Here is a 12,587-nt window from a genome sequence, read left to right as displayed (position 1 = left end):
TTTCACTTTCATGCATTGGAGAAGGAAATGGCAACCCACTCCAGTGTTCTTGCCTGGAGAATCCCAGGGACGGGGGAGCCTGGTGGGCTGCCATCTCTGGGGTCGCACAGAGTTGGACACAACTGAAGCAACTTAGCAGTAGCAGTAGCAGTAGCACTTAGAAAAATGCCTGCACTTAGTAGGTGCTTGATAAATACTTATTGACTTGTTTCAATCCTGCTTACATGCTTTTGACTCCATAAAGTCTGTATTTGGTAGTCAAGAACATACAGGTGGCAACAAACTGCTCCAGATCCACAGGTCCAAATGTCAGCTTATCCCAGTTAGAAGACTCAGGAGCACCTACCCCCAATTCACCATATCCTTTCCGTCTGTGTATACCTCCTCCAAACAGGTACCTCCTCCTGTTTCACTAGCTGACACAACTTGCTCAGCTGCCAAACCTGAACTTGGGGGTTACCCTGAGCCTCACCCTCTCTCAACCCCACCTGCTGCAGTCAGTCAGTCACCAGGTCCCGGTCAAGTCTGCTGCCTTATTATTCTCCATGCTAGCCACTTCTCCCCAGCTTCAGTCTGGCTTCTGCTCCAACATCTCTACCAAATCTTCTCAGGCTAAGGTCAGGAGTTACTGTTTTCAGGTTTTGGTCTAATCGTTTTTGTCGTTTAGTGGCTAAGTTGTGTTCAACTCTTACGCAACCTCATGGACTATAGCCCTCCAGGATCCTCTGTCCATGTGATTTCCCAGGCAAGAATACTGGAGTGGGTGGCCATCTCCTTCTCCAGGGGATCTTCCAACTCAGGGATTGAACCCACATCTCCTGTGTTACAGGCAGATTCTTTACTGCTGAGCTCCTGGGAAGCCCTAATTGGTCTAATTAGGTTGAACCATATGAATTTGCCAATATTATCCATTTTTTATCAAGAAAGAGAGAACGGCCATTTCTTATACTGTCACCTCATATTTGCCCTTTCAGCAGCATCAGTATTGGTCTAGGAGGCATCACGTCCTCCTGTTTCTCTTCCACCTCCCTAGCCATTACTTCTCAGGCCATCCCTGCCCCCTCTCCTCTTTTTCCCCTCTAACTGTGGCAGCAAAGCTCAGGCTCAAAGCTGCTTCTCCTCTTTCTTCAGTCTGCACCCTCTGTCTCTGGAAGATCTCATCTGGGCCCACATCTTCTTGTTCCAACTCCATGTCACCAATTCCCAAATGTCTAATTCTCTAGTCCAGCCTCCTCCTCTGAGCTACACACTTGTACATCTATCTCTCTGACACCTCCACGGGGATGACTTAACGTGTTCCAAACTGACATTCTCCCAAGTTGTCTACTCCTCCAAGGCTGTCCCTGTCCCCTGTGTATACCTGTCCATGTACCCAGCTGTTCCTGCCACAAGTCTGAGACCAGATGCTGTGAGGATCCCTGACACCATCCTACCGTCTGCCTTCCCACATCCAATCAGTCACCAAGCCCTGACCATTATCTCTCAACATATCTACTTCTCTCCATCTCTCCTCCCACTGAGCTCCATCTCTTGCCTTAACTGCAAGTTTCCCAGTCGTTCTCCTCACCACCATCTTTCCGCCAACAACCTATTTTCCACAAACATCATGGCTGTACAATCTTTACAAAAAATCATGTTCTTCCTGCATAACATCTATCCATGATTTCCTGTTTCCAGATTAGTCCAGATTCTTTTTGTGGCCCTCAGTTCAGGGCCTTCCCCCTGCCTCTGTCTCTCCAGCCGTCATGTACCACTGCCCGCCCCCCTCCCCACCCAGATCACTCCCCTCCACCCTGGTTTGCTTTCACCTTGCCAGCACTCCAGCTTTTTCACGGCAAGAGTCTCTGCATGAACTGTGTCCTCTGCCTGGGTAACCTGCTGCATCCACACCTTCACTTGCTAACTCCTCTTACCTCTCAGGTTTCATTTTACAGTATCCTTCAAGGGATGCTGTTCCTGACCCTCTAGAACTGGTTTGGTCTCTATCTTACACCATTACTGCCGACTACACTTTTCCTTATTTAGCAACACCTTTTATAGCTATAATTTAAAAAATTACTGGGGCAATGTGTAATGATTCTTCCACTTGCTTCATGAGCGTAGAGACTACACACCTGGTTTACTGATCAATGTACACTCAATAAAGTTACTTCCCACTTCACAAATGAAGAGATTGAAGCTCAGTGGGTTTAATGACTTGCCCAGAGTCACCTGGCTTGACTGTAGTAGTCAAGAGATAAATCCAGGACTTTCTAGTTGAGTGTATATTCGAGGGGCTACTTTGGGAATGGGGGGATGTCAAGACCTCCAATTAGGTTGAGATAGGGCTGCCATCTATGATCACAGTTCCCTGGTCCCCTGACTGGTAACACAGAGTTGCTGTGACAGTACAGGGTCACTTGGGACAGCAGAACTGAGAAGCCCTATCCTACCAGGGGAGGCCAGCCTCTTGCTTCAGACCCTAGTATGGGCCTTGGCGAGGAGTGTAACTGCTCAGACCAGGCATACCAGATCCATCATGCTGCTCCCCCAAGAAGTCAGCCCCCTGTGGAGACCAACATCCACCCCAGGTTATACCACTCCTGGCTGCTAGCAGTTGTCTGCCAACCTCTGCGAGGACCAAGGTCCATGGATGCTGCATGAAAGCTTCTAGGGAAGAAGCTCTCAGGGATGTGGCTGATGCCTAGCTTCTAGCCAAGGTCCAAGAAGTTATTCATGGGAAACACCTCACTGTGCTCAAATAAAAGTCTTCCTGCCCTGAGCTTTTGCTCTGGCTTGTTTCCTAACAGAATGTCCCCCTTCCTCCTGTTCTTGGGCTGCCCAAACTTTCCCCAGCCTTCAAAGCTTGCCAGTTCTTTCTTTCACCCTTCTCCACCCCTTAGGCTTCACTGGCATTCCTTTCCTACCCAGCACCTTCTCCTAATATTTCTCCTCATAGTCCCTAAGTTGGGGAAGCTGCAGCCCAAACAGCCAGGCTTCTCCAGGGTCAGAACAGGATTTCCCCAAGACTTTTCAAATTCTGGATATAGCCCTCAGAACCCCATTACATGCTGGGGGCTCCAAATCAGGGTTCACTGGTTAGCTGCACCCATGAAATGTGACACATCCTATTGTGAGTCTTGTTTGAATACCTCTAATGAAGGTAATAATATTTAGCATTTACTGACTGCTTACAGGGCTTCCCAGGTGGCACTAGTGGCCCTAGTGGCACTAAACAAACAGAGGTGGGTTCGAGCCATTGGTCTGGAAGATCCCCTGGAAGAGGGCATGGCAACCCACTCCAGTATTCTTGCCTGTAGAATCCCCTGGACGGAGAATTCTGGTGGGCTGCAGTCCATAGGGTCGTATAGGGTCACACAGAATCGGACACAACTGAAATGACTTAGCACTCATGGATGACTGCTTAAGATCTGCTAGGGATTGTTCTGTGCTCTTTACATGTATTAACTTACCTAATCCTCACAATTACCCTAACATATAGATACTAATATATCATATTATCCCATTTACCCAAAAGGAAATGGACACATTGTGAGGTTAAGTAACTTGCCCAGGGTCACAAAGGAAGTTAATGGCAGCTTTATACCCAGGCAGTCTGGCTCCAAAACCTTCACTGTTAACCACCATACTACACCACCTTTCATGATGCAAAGGGTCTGTCCCCAACCTATGTTCTGATCCTCCTCTCCTGCTTGGCTAGGCCTCTTGCCTACCTCAGAATCTTTGCTCACACCATTCTCCCCACTCAGAATGTCTTTGCCCCTTTGCCCCTCACTTTGCAGACTCACTTCCCCTTTGGAGCCAACAATGACTGCCCCATCCTCACTGGCCAGGTGGCCTGGGAGCATCTCCGGGAGCGCGCAGCCCTGAACTCTCCAGATGCTCCATAATGCCTCCTCCCCTCCCCAAACAAATTTAAGTGAAACTGGGGAAAGAAGTACTATGTTGTTCCCTTCAGGTGGGGATGTGCCCCAGGTGGAGGGAGACCAGTAGGCCATGTGGGAGGAGTCCTGGGAAGCGGAGTGGAAGAAGCCCCGGGCATCGAGAGTCTAGAAACGAGGTCTTCACTGCTTCTCCCAGATTTTATGAAGCCCGGCTCCTGGGGCCCTGGTACACAACGCAGGTTCCAGAGGACATCATAGTCCCCTGACCCTCAATGCAGCTCTTAGAAGCACCAAGGGGATCGAGGGGTATACGGGACTCCGGCATCCAAAATCAGGCGGGAGTATAAATGCGGGGTGATGGGAGTACAGGAAGTGGGGCCACAATGATGGCCGACCCCTGAAGCAGCAGCTCCCTAAACGAGCTAGCGGGATACCCCTAAGCATCCAGAATAGTGGGCCCGAGGGCACATGGATGTGCTTGCGGCCCTGGGGGACACGATGAGGGAGGCCTGAGCAAGCTAAAAAGCGCCTTAATACAGGCTACGGCGAGACTCAGAGATGGGGGTCTGGCGGGCCCCGGGGGTACCGTGGGGAGACACACAGGACGGGTACCCTGAGTCAATGCTCTCCGCGACTCTTCCAGCCCTGAGTCGGGGCCTGGAGGGGGAATCACCTGCTCCGTCGGGCGCCGCCGGCGACTTGTCCCGCGCGGTGCAGCTCGCATGCCCCCAGCCCCACCAACGAGATCAAAGGCGGGGCCCAGAGCGGTTCACTTCCAGAAGCGCTGTGGTGGCCATTTTTAAGAAGGGCAATTGCCCATAAGTGGGCGGGGCTTCTGTTTCCAGTCCCATTTGTCTCAGGGTTTTGGACGGGTTCTCGCGGCGGCCATTTTTTTTTGAGGGTAGGGAGGAGTTAGGCATGAAGATTACGCCATGGGTGGAGTCTCACCGACTGACTGTATGCCCTCCTAGTTCCTTGTCTGCCCAGACCAAGGACGTTTGGCCCAACCCAGTGTATTCCCATCCACCTTATTTCCGAGCCCCACAAATCTCGCTCAAATCCTGTATCTTCCCCTCGACTTCTCCTTGTTTTTCCCGTCTTCCCACAAACCCGTGGCTCACTGGTTAATTCTGGTGGCCCCTATACTCCCAGACCTGGTGTTCCCCAAATCCCACTGTCTCTCCTCCTACGTGTCCAGTCCAGATTCAAGCCCTGTCACCCATCAAAAATAATCAGCCTAAATTCATTCCCATGCTGAAGAGAAGCATTTGGGACAGCAAATTTTGCTCCCTATGTCAGCAAATAGGAGGAGGTCTTTGATGTTGTCATAGGGCATGGGAACTCCCCATTCTGGTCTCCCAAGTCTATTTAATTAAGGCTTCTGTTTATCAATTTTTATATAGGCCACACGTTGCCCAGATAACTCTTAAGTACTGACTTACCCGCCATGCAAGTGTGTGCATGTGTTTCGGGCTCCTTGTGACCCCATGGACTGTAGCCCCCAGGCTCCTGTGTCCATGGAATTTTCCAGGCAAAAATAGTGGAGTGGGTTGTCATTTCCTCCTCCAGGGGATTTTCCAAACCCAAGGATCGAACCTGCGTCTCCTGTATTGGCAGGAGGATTCATTACCACAAAGCCACCAGAGAAGACTATATCTGCCCCTATGCATTCTCTTAACAGCTATGTCTCCCCAAGATTAGGGTGGCTACAGGGCCTAAGTTTGGGTGGTTTGGATGGGGGAAGGGGCAGCAGGTGCTCTGAGGACCCACCTGAGCTCAGATGCAGGATGCCTGCAGGCCAGTACCTCAATGCCCATGTTGGCAGGGCTCCTCATTTAGGACAGGATGGCTGAACCCCAGTACCCAGTAAAGCCCCAGCTTCCTCTTTCTGTTCCTGCTACCTCAGCTTCCCGGTGCTATCCAGGGGGGAAGTCCAGAGCCTTCCCTTCCCAGAAGTCCTTCAATGTGTCATGATGGAAGGAGTTCCATTCAAGAATGAGCTCTCCCATTCCCAGTCACGAGGCTGAGCCTCTTTTCAGGTCTAGTCCCCCTGTAGGGTGCTGGGGGCCCAGAGATTGTCACTATGCTGAGGAGCTCATGGTCCAAGGTAGAAAGTCCCATTCTCTATTCCCTAAGGACAGAAGCAATGCCATAATATGGAGAAAAAGAGGATCACCACTCCCTATTCCAGTCCTGTCCCTCACTTCAACCTCCCACCTCCCCACCAGGATTCTCTGGCCTCAAAGCGAGCAAGATGTGGGCTGCTGGGGAAAGAAGGAGGGAGCACTTTGGCGTCGCGTCTCCCATAAAAGCTCTGCTGCTGCCAGCCTGGTGCTGCTGGGGTTAATGAAGGGTGGGGTGACAGCCACTTTGAACTCTGGCCAAGCAGGCCCCTGGGAAGGAGGTGATGGATGGCTGCCAGGCCTCTAAAGACTAAGCCGTCGCTCCCCTCCCCCAGCCCCCAGTCCGTCCTCCTCTCCCCTCCATTGCACAATACTGATGCCTCTTCTCTCCCTACCACCCCCATTACAGGAATTTCCAGGTTTCCTCAGTAGAGCTGTCCCTGGTTCCAAGCCCAAGACCCTGGCGACCATCCCTGAGACTGTACCTTTCCCCCTTCCCAACAGCCTGTTTCTTGAATGGCAGTGGATGTAGCTACTTATCATGGGAAAGAACTTCTTGAGGTTTTGGGGAAAGACCATTTAGGGGGAGCCCCTCAATTCCCAGCTCAGATTCTGGAGGGTCTCAACTCTGTGCAGTAAGAGTTGGGTTCTGGAATCAGAGGACAGACGGTGGGCTGGGGAGAGGGCCCACCACAGACACAGGGACACATACAAACCATAATCAGGAGCTCCAGGGAACACTAGTCCCATGCGACATTCACACTGCCTGGGCCTTAAGCCCCTGATTTTTCTGTTCCCTCAGGTCTCAGTATCTTTCCACGGAATGGGAATAAACTCCACTCATGCTTTGGATGCAGCTTGAAGCCACATGATGTAGAAGGAGGTAGACTGATACCCCCTTCCTCCCCATTCCATGAGTGAATTCTGCAGCTGATGCTGGGCCTCCTAAGCTGAAGGGGAAAGCTAGAATCTTGTGCCGAAAGCCTCCACTAGCACATCAGCTCCCCACCATTCAATCTCAGAGTGAGGAACTGGGCTTGAATTAGGCAGAAAGGGCAGATTTCCCAGACATTAAGGGCAGAGAAAGAACCCAGGCGGCTGGCTTCAAGGGGTGGGAGGGACTCGTCAGAGACTGAGGTGAGGAAGGGGATGCTTTGAAAGATTGGGGGGCGTGGAGAAGGGGGTCCCCATTCTTGCTTGAGGTCAAAAAGGGCTCTCTGGGCAGGGTGCCCAGCCCTCCCACACCTTCCTCCTTTCTCAGAAGAGCCAGGATGGGGCGGGGGCGGGAGTTGGCTGGGGCGGGGCCTATTTAAGGAGCAGTCTCTGGGAGCATCACTGTAGATCCAGCTCCAGGAGGGAGAGGAGAGGCTTCAAGGGTAAGTGCAGACCTGTTTCTTTCAACTCAAGTTGGGGGTGGTAGTGGAGGGTGGCTCTTGAGCCTGCCGGCCTGCCTTTACCTCTCCAGAGACAGGCTGCAGCTCTGCCCTGAGTGGGAATAGCACCCCCGTCCTCAGTTTAACTCTCTAGAAAGTCACAGTGTGTTTCAGGGGAGTCTTTCTCTTCCATTCCCTTATCTATACCAGGTACTTCCTGTCTTCATTTCAGGCGTGTGTGTGTGTGTGTGTAGGGGCGCGGGCAGTGGTTTCAGGGAGCTTGGACTCCTGGGCCTCTATCTTGGGGATCCACATTTTGTGGGTCTTGTTTGGCTCAGGAGGCCTGTCTCTAGAGAAATACCCTCTCAGTGTACATGCTCTAGCTCTTCCCCCAGTCCCTTGTCTATCCAGCTCCACCCCTAGGCCCATTGGAGCACATTTGGACAGGGGATGATGGGACCCATTCTGCATGGAATCTCTACCACGGCCCTGAGCCCCCACCCCTCATATCTAATATCAGTATCCTGTTGGAATTGAGAGAACCTTTGCCTCTTCTAGCAATGGACCCCTATTTTCTGCTCTAAGCTCAGACCCTTCCTGGAATAGGAGGAATCTTGAGATCTCAGGTTTCTCACCTGACCCATCCTGGGGATGAGGAAAGATTCACAGAAGAGAGTGCAGGAGGGAAGCATCAAGGTTAAGAGAACTTTGGCCACCTGGCTCTGAGAACTGAATTCCATAGGCTGTGAGCTCTAGCAAATGCCCTAGGGACTCAGTTCTGGTGCCCGGCTGTGCTACACCATCAATACTGAAGTCACGGGGCATCAGCCAGTTGCTGCCACTGGCTCAATCTTTTAATAACTTCAATTCAAGCCACTCTCTTGTCAAAGACTTCAATGGCTCCCCAAAACTCCTCACTTTGCCGTTAAAGTCTTTCAAAGTATGGCCTCCACTTAGCTTTGAAGCCTGATCTTCCACTGCTTCCTGGTTATAACCTGTCCTCCAGTGAAACCCTGCTCCTCCCTGCTCCTTCTGCCATGCTTTTACTCGTGCTGACCCCTCCTCAGTTCTTCTCGGGACACCTCCTTTCCATCACTGTCAGATTCCTACACATCCTTCAAAGTCTTTCTCAGATGCCTCTTACGAGAAGCTTCTTCAATGCCTCAATGATGCATACGATGTCCTACAAATCCTCCACACTCTGCTTCCAGTGGGGCTTGATTCATGAGCCCCGTGATGACTAGTCTAGTGTTCCTCACAGAGTGGCTGTTCAATAAATGTTCCTTGTATTCCTGAGCATGTCTCATGTATGAAGAGGCCTGTATGTAAAGGCCACAGTCAGATTTCCCAGGTGTACTCTGTGTATACCCTTGGGTAAGTTGTTAATTTCTATAGGCCTCAGTTTCCTCATCTGTAAACAGGGATAATAATTATATCCACATCAAGGTTTTGTGAAAATTAAATGATAGTTTCTGTACAGGGCTTAGCACAGTGCCTGCACACAGTAAGTGCTCAGTTAAGTGTGTAAGATTGTTGTGATTATTACCCTCCTTTCAGTAGAATGTGAGTTACCCAGTTGGGAGGTGGGATAGGGTTTAAAATTGGTCAGTCATGGTTTATTGGCAAAGGGCTCTAAACCAGATGCCAGGATTGGGTAAGGCTGGGGTGAAGCCAGGAGGAGAAGGCCATCAGGATGAGAGTTTGGTGGCTCAAGCCCCACTGAGGGACAGTACTACTGTGTGACCTTGGGTGAGTCACCCCTCTCTGGCCTTGGTTTCCCAACACGAGGTAACTTGAGGAGGTTGAGCCAGATAAACAGTAAAGTCTCCGGCAGCTCTGATGTTTTATGAGTTCTAAGCTTCTAAGGGTTAAGTTCAAAGAAAAGATCAAAGAAAGAAGCATCTAGGACTCCCTGCAGGGCTTCCTTACAGCCACAGGGCTGGAGCATGGGGGTCTGGAAGCAGTGGCAGGCTGGACTGAGCTGAGTGGCAGCACTTCCTTCAAAAAGTCTATAATTGGGGACCTCCTCCCTCACTGGGGCTGGGGGACAGGGGTAAATTATGTGCAGCTTCTGGACATTTCCAGGGCATAAGTGGAGGCCTTAGGGAAAGAATGTGTGTGAGCAATGTGGATTCTCAGAGATGAGGAGAGTTGAGAGACTTTAAGAGTGGGCTTGAGAGGGTAGAAGAGGAAGGGGATTCAGAACACATTTTATATGGTGGGAGATTCATGATTTACTTAACCTGCTTTGTTTCAAAAGAAAGAAAAGAAAAAGGATTTGAGGAGGCTTACCAGCATGTAGAAAATATCTCTAAGATTAAAATATAAAATCTGTGACAAATTACATTTTAAATGTGTATCCTTTTTGATCCAGAGACTCAATATCCTTATTATCACTATTTTTAGTTAGAAATTGTTTCAGACTTACAGAAAAGTTGGCAGAATAGTACAAAGAACTCTGACTTAGCCTTATACCAGATTCACCAACTGTTAACCTTTCTTTCTTTTTTTTTTTTTTTTTCAAGTATCACAATGTTTATTGATAGATACAAGTATATAAAATCAGGGCATGAACATGACTTGATAAATTAAGTAGACTTAATTTCAATACTATAATAAGAGGGACCAATTCAAATTCTTACCATTTGTTTCACACCCACAAAGACCACTTCAAGGGCATTTACGATCTCTCAAAACTGATCAGTTTTGTGCAAGTAAACCATGTTTCTTTTAAAAAGACTTGTGCACTTGCCCAGGCTCAAGGATATTAAAATCTAGCACATAAAGCCCATTACTAGAGGTAGAAATACAGGCAATATACTATTACGGCAACAACCATCAATTACAGTTAAGAATTTTTCTGTAACAACCAAATGGATAATCAAATATTGCAACAACTCAAGTATTACTGAGCAAAGTGCATTTCTACAGTATTCAGTGTTGCTATTCAGTTTTCTAACTTAAAACAGCCTATGATAACTGGCAGCAAAGAAGGTCCTTGCAATAGACTGCCTCTGCTTGAGAACTTATGATATAATTATTGCATGCTGCTAATATACTATCTAAACATTAAAGATACTCCTAAAATATTTGATGGTAGACTATGATTAGTCTTTCTTTCTTTTTTTTTTTTGCCATATTGCTTTCTTTAATCTATAGTCCTCATTCAAATCTTGCTACTTGTCCCAACATTGTCCTTCATAACAATGTTCGTTCTAGGCTAGTATCCAAAAGAGGATCATGCGTTGCATTTAGTTTTCATGTCTCTTTCATCTCCTTTGACTTGAAACCTTTGTCTGTTATGACACTGACATTTTCGAACAATTTTCTCTCAATTTAGGCTTATGTTTCCTCATGATTATGCCTTACCACTGAATTTTTGATGTTGTATTTTTCAGTTTAACATATCCAAAGCACATGATGTCAATTTGTATCCATTAAAGAAAAAATTTAAAGACCCTAATTAAAGATGGTAAGAAAAAAAAGATGGTAAGGAAAAAAAAAAAAACGATAAGAAAGATTTTGTTTAAGAGGGACTACTGCAATGGGGTTATTAACGTGTTTACCCACCACTTTTCCCTATTATACTATTAGGTTACTATTTTCTTCAGGTTACTACTTTAAAATTTGTAATTAATAAATATCTTATTGGAACATATCTGAAACTATATAAATATCAGGTTTTTCATCAAACTTTCACCCATTAGTTTTAGTATCCAGAAATGATTCTCACTTGAATCAGTCATTACTGTGATGATTGGGAATGGTAATTTTCTAGTTTCATTTTTCCTTCTTCTATAAGGAGAGCTTTCCAGTCACATGTATTTATTTAGTTAATATTAGCATGGACTTAGGAATCCTTATTTTATTCAGTAGGTTATAATCTGTTACTGTGACTGTTTTGATGCTTAAAGTGTCCTTGATTTGGTCAGTGGAAGTCCCTTCAAGTTGGCTCCTTTGTTCTTTTGATATTTTTGAGGAGTCCTTTAATTTCTGGCACAAGTTGTTCCAGGCTCATCTTGTACCTTTCCTGCCACAGCCTTGAAATCAGCCATTTTCCCAAGGGGAGTGGTTCCTTTTTTGGAGGATGGAATTTAGAATCAAAGATCTGGGCACTGGCTGTGCTTGTTGCTACTAGGGTGTCATTGTTCAATGATTCAATCTCTAATTCTAACGTTTCAGATTCCACAATTTAACACTTGTATCTGTGAACAAAGATGCATATTCAAGGACATTTATTTTCTCATCACTCTCTCAGCTTATTTCTCAAATGCCTCCTAACTGTTCTCCCTATTTCTACAGTGGCCCCTCTATAGTCTCTTTTCCACACATCATCCAGAATAATTTTTTAAAAATCTCATCACATTTCCCTGTGCTCATAATGTTCCTCTAAGGAAAAAAATCCAAAATTTTCTACATGGCTTCAAGATGCCACAGGATCCAGCTTCATCTGTAACTTCATTAACTATTCAGTTCAGTTCAGTCACTCAGTCGTGTCTGACTCTTTGTGACCCCAGGAACCACAGCATGCCAGGCCTCCTGGTCCATCACCAACTCCCGGAGTCCACCCAAACCCATGTCCACTGAGTTGGTGACGCCATCAATTAACTGTTACATTTTCACTAACTCACCGGACAAGGACCCCAGCCAAGGGTGTTTGTACTTGCTTTTCTCCCCCAGCTATTCAAATGGCTTGTAAAGGTCTTTATTAGGTCTCCACTGAAGAGTCACCTCTTCTGAGAAGCCTTCCGTAAGTATCCTGATGAAAACAGCACCCCATCACTTATTGCTGTATGACACTGCATTGTATATTCCCCTTTGCTTATTGTCAGTCTTCATTTCCCTACATTACATCTCTAGAGTAAGCTCTGTCGAGGGCAGAGAGTTGTTTTTCTCCTAGAGCCCCAGTGCCTAGAATACTGCCCAGCATATGTGGGCTTTCAAATGCCTGTCAAGTCAGTGAAGATGACTTTCATTCCTTGGGACTTTTGCATTCACCATACTTTCTGCCTGGCTTCCCCTCACCCTTCTCTTTGCACAGCTAGCTTTTTCATATTCTTTAGGTCTCAGCTTAAATGTTTTCCATAAGGACAGAAACTACCATGGCTATCTCATTCACGACTATATCCTCAAGGCCTGCAATAGTTCCTGGCAAATAAAAGGCATTCAAGAAATTTGTTGGATGGATTTTTAATAGCTAAAAACTG

At 47.4% G+C, this 12,587-nt stretch overlaps 1 protein-coding gene across 3 annotated transcripts in view; it reads right to left on the bottom strand.

Annotated features, from left to right (window-relative positions):
• CUEDC2 (CUE domain containing 2) overlaps positions 1 to 4,692 on the bottom strand; it is an 8,053-nt gene extending 3,361 nt beyond the window's left edge. For 2 of the 3 annotated variants that reach the window (XM_010859441.1, XM_010859443.1), the window contains exon 1: positions 4,558 to 4,692. The gene's annotated coding sequence lies outside the window, so the exon portion shown is untranslated. Of the gene's footprint in view, positions 1 to 4,496 lie in introns of all 3 variants that reach the window. The other variant, XM_010859442.1, reaches the window with a different exon arrangement.
• Between the last annotated feature and the right edge of the window lie 7,895 nt (positions 4,693 to 12,587).

This window comes from Bison bison, unplaced genomic scaffold (genome assembly GCF_000754665.1).
Source record: "Bison bison bison isolate TAMUID 2011002044 unplaced genomic scaffold, Bison_UMD1.0 scf7180017864456, whole genome shotgun sequence".
NCBI lineage: Eukaryota > Metazoa > Chordata > Mammalia > Artiodactyla > Bovidae > Bison > Bison bison.
This window is presented reverse-complemented; position numbering and strand designations above follow the sequence as displayed.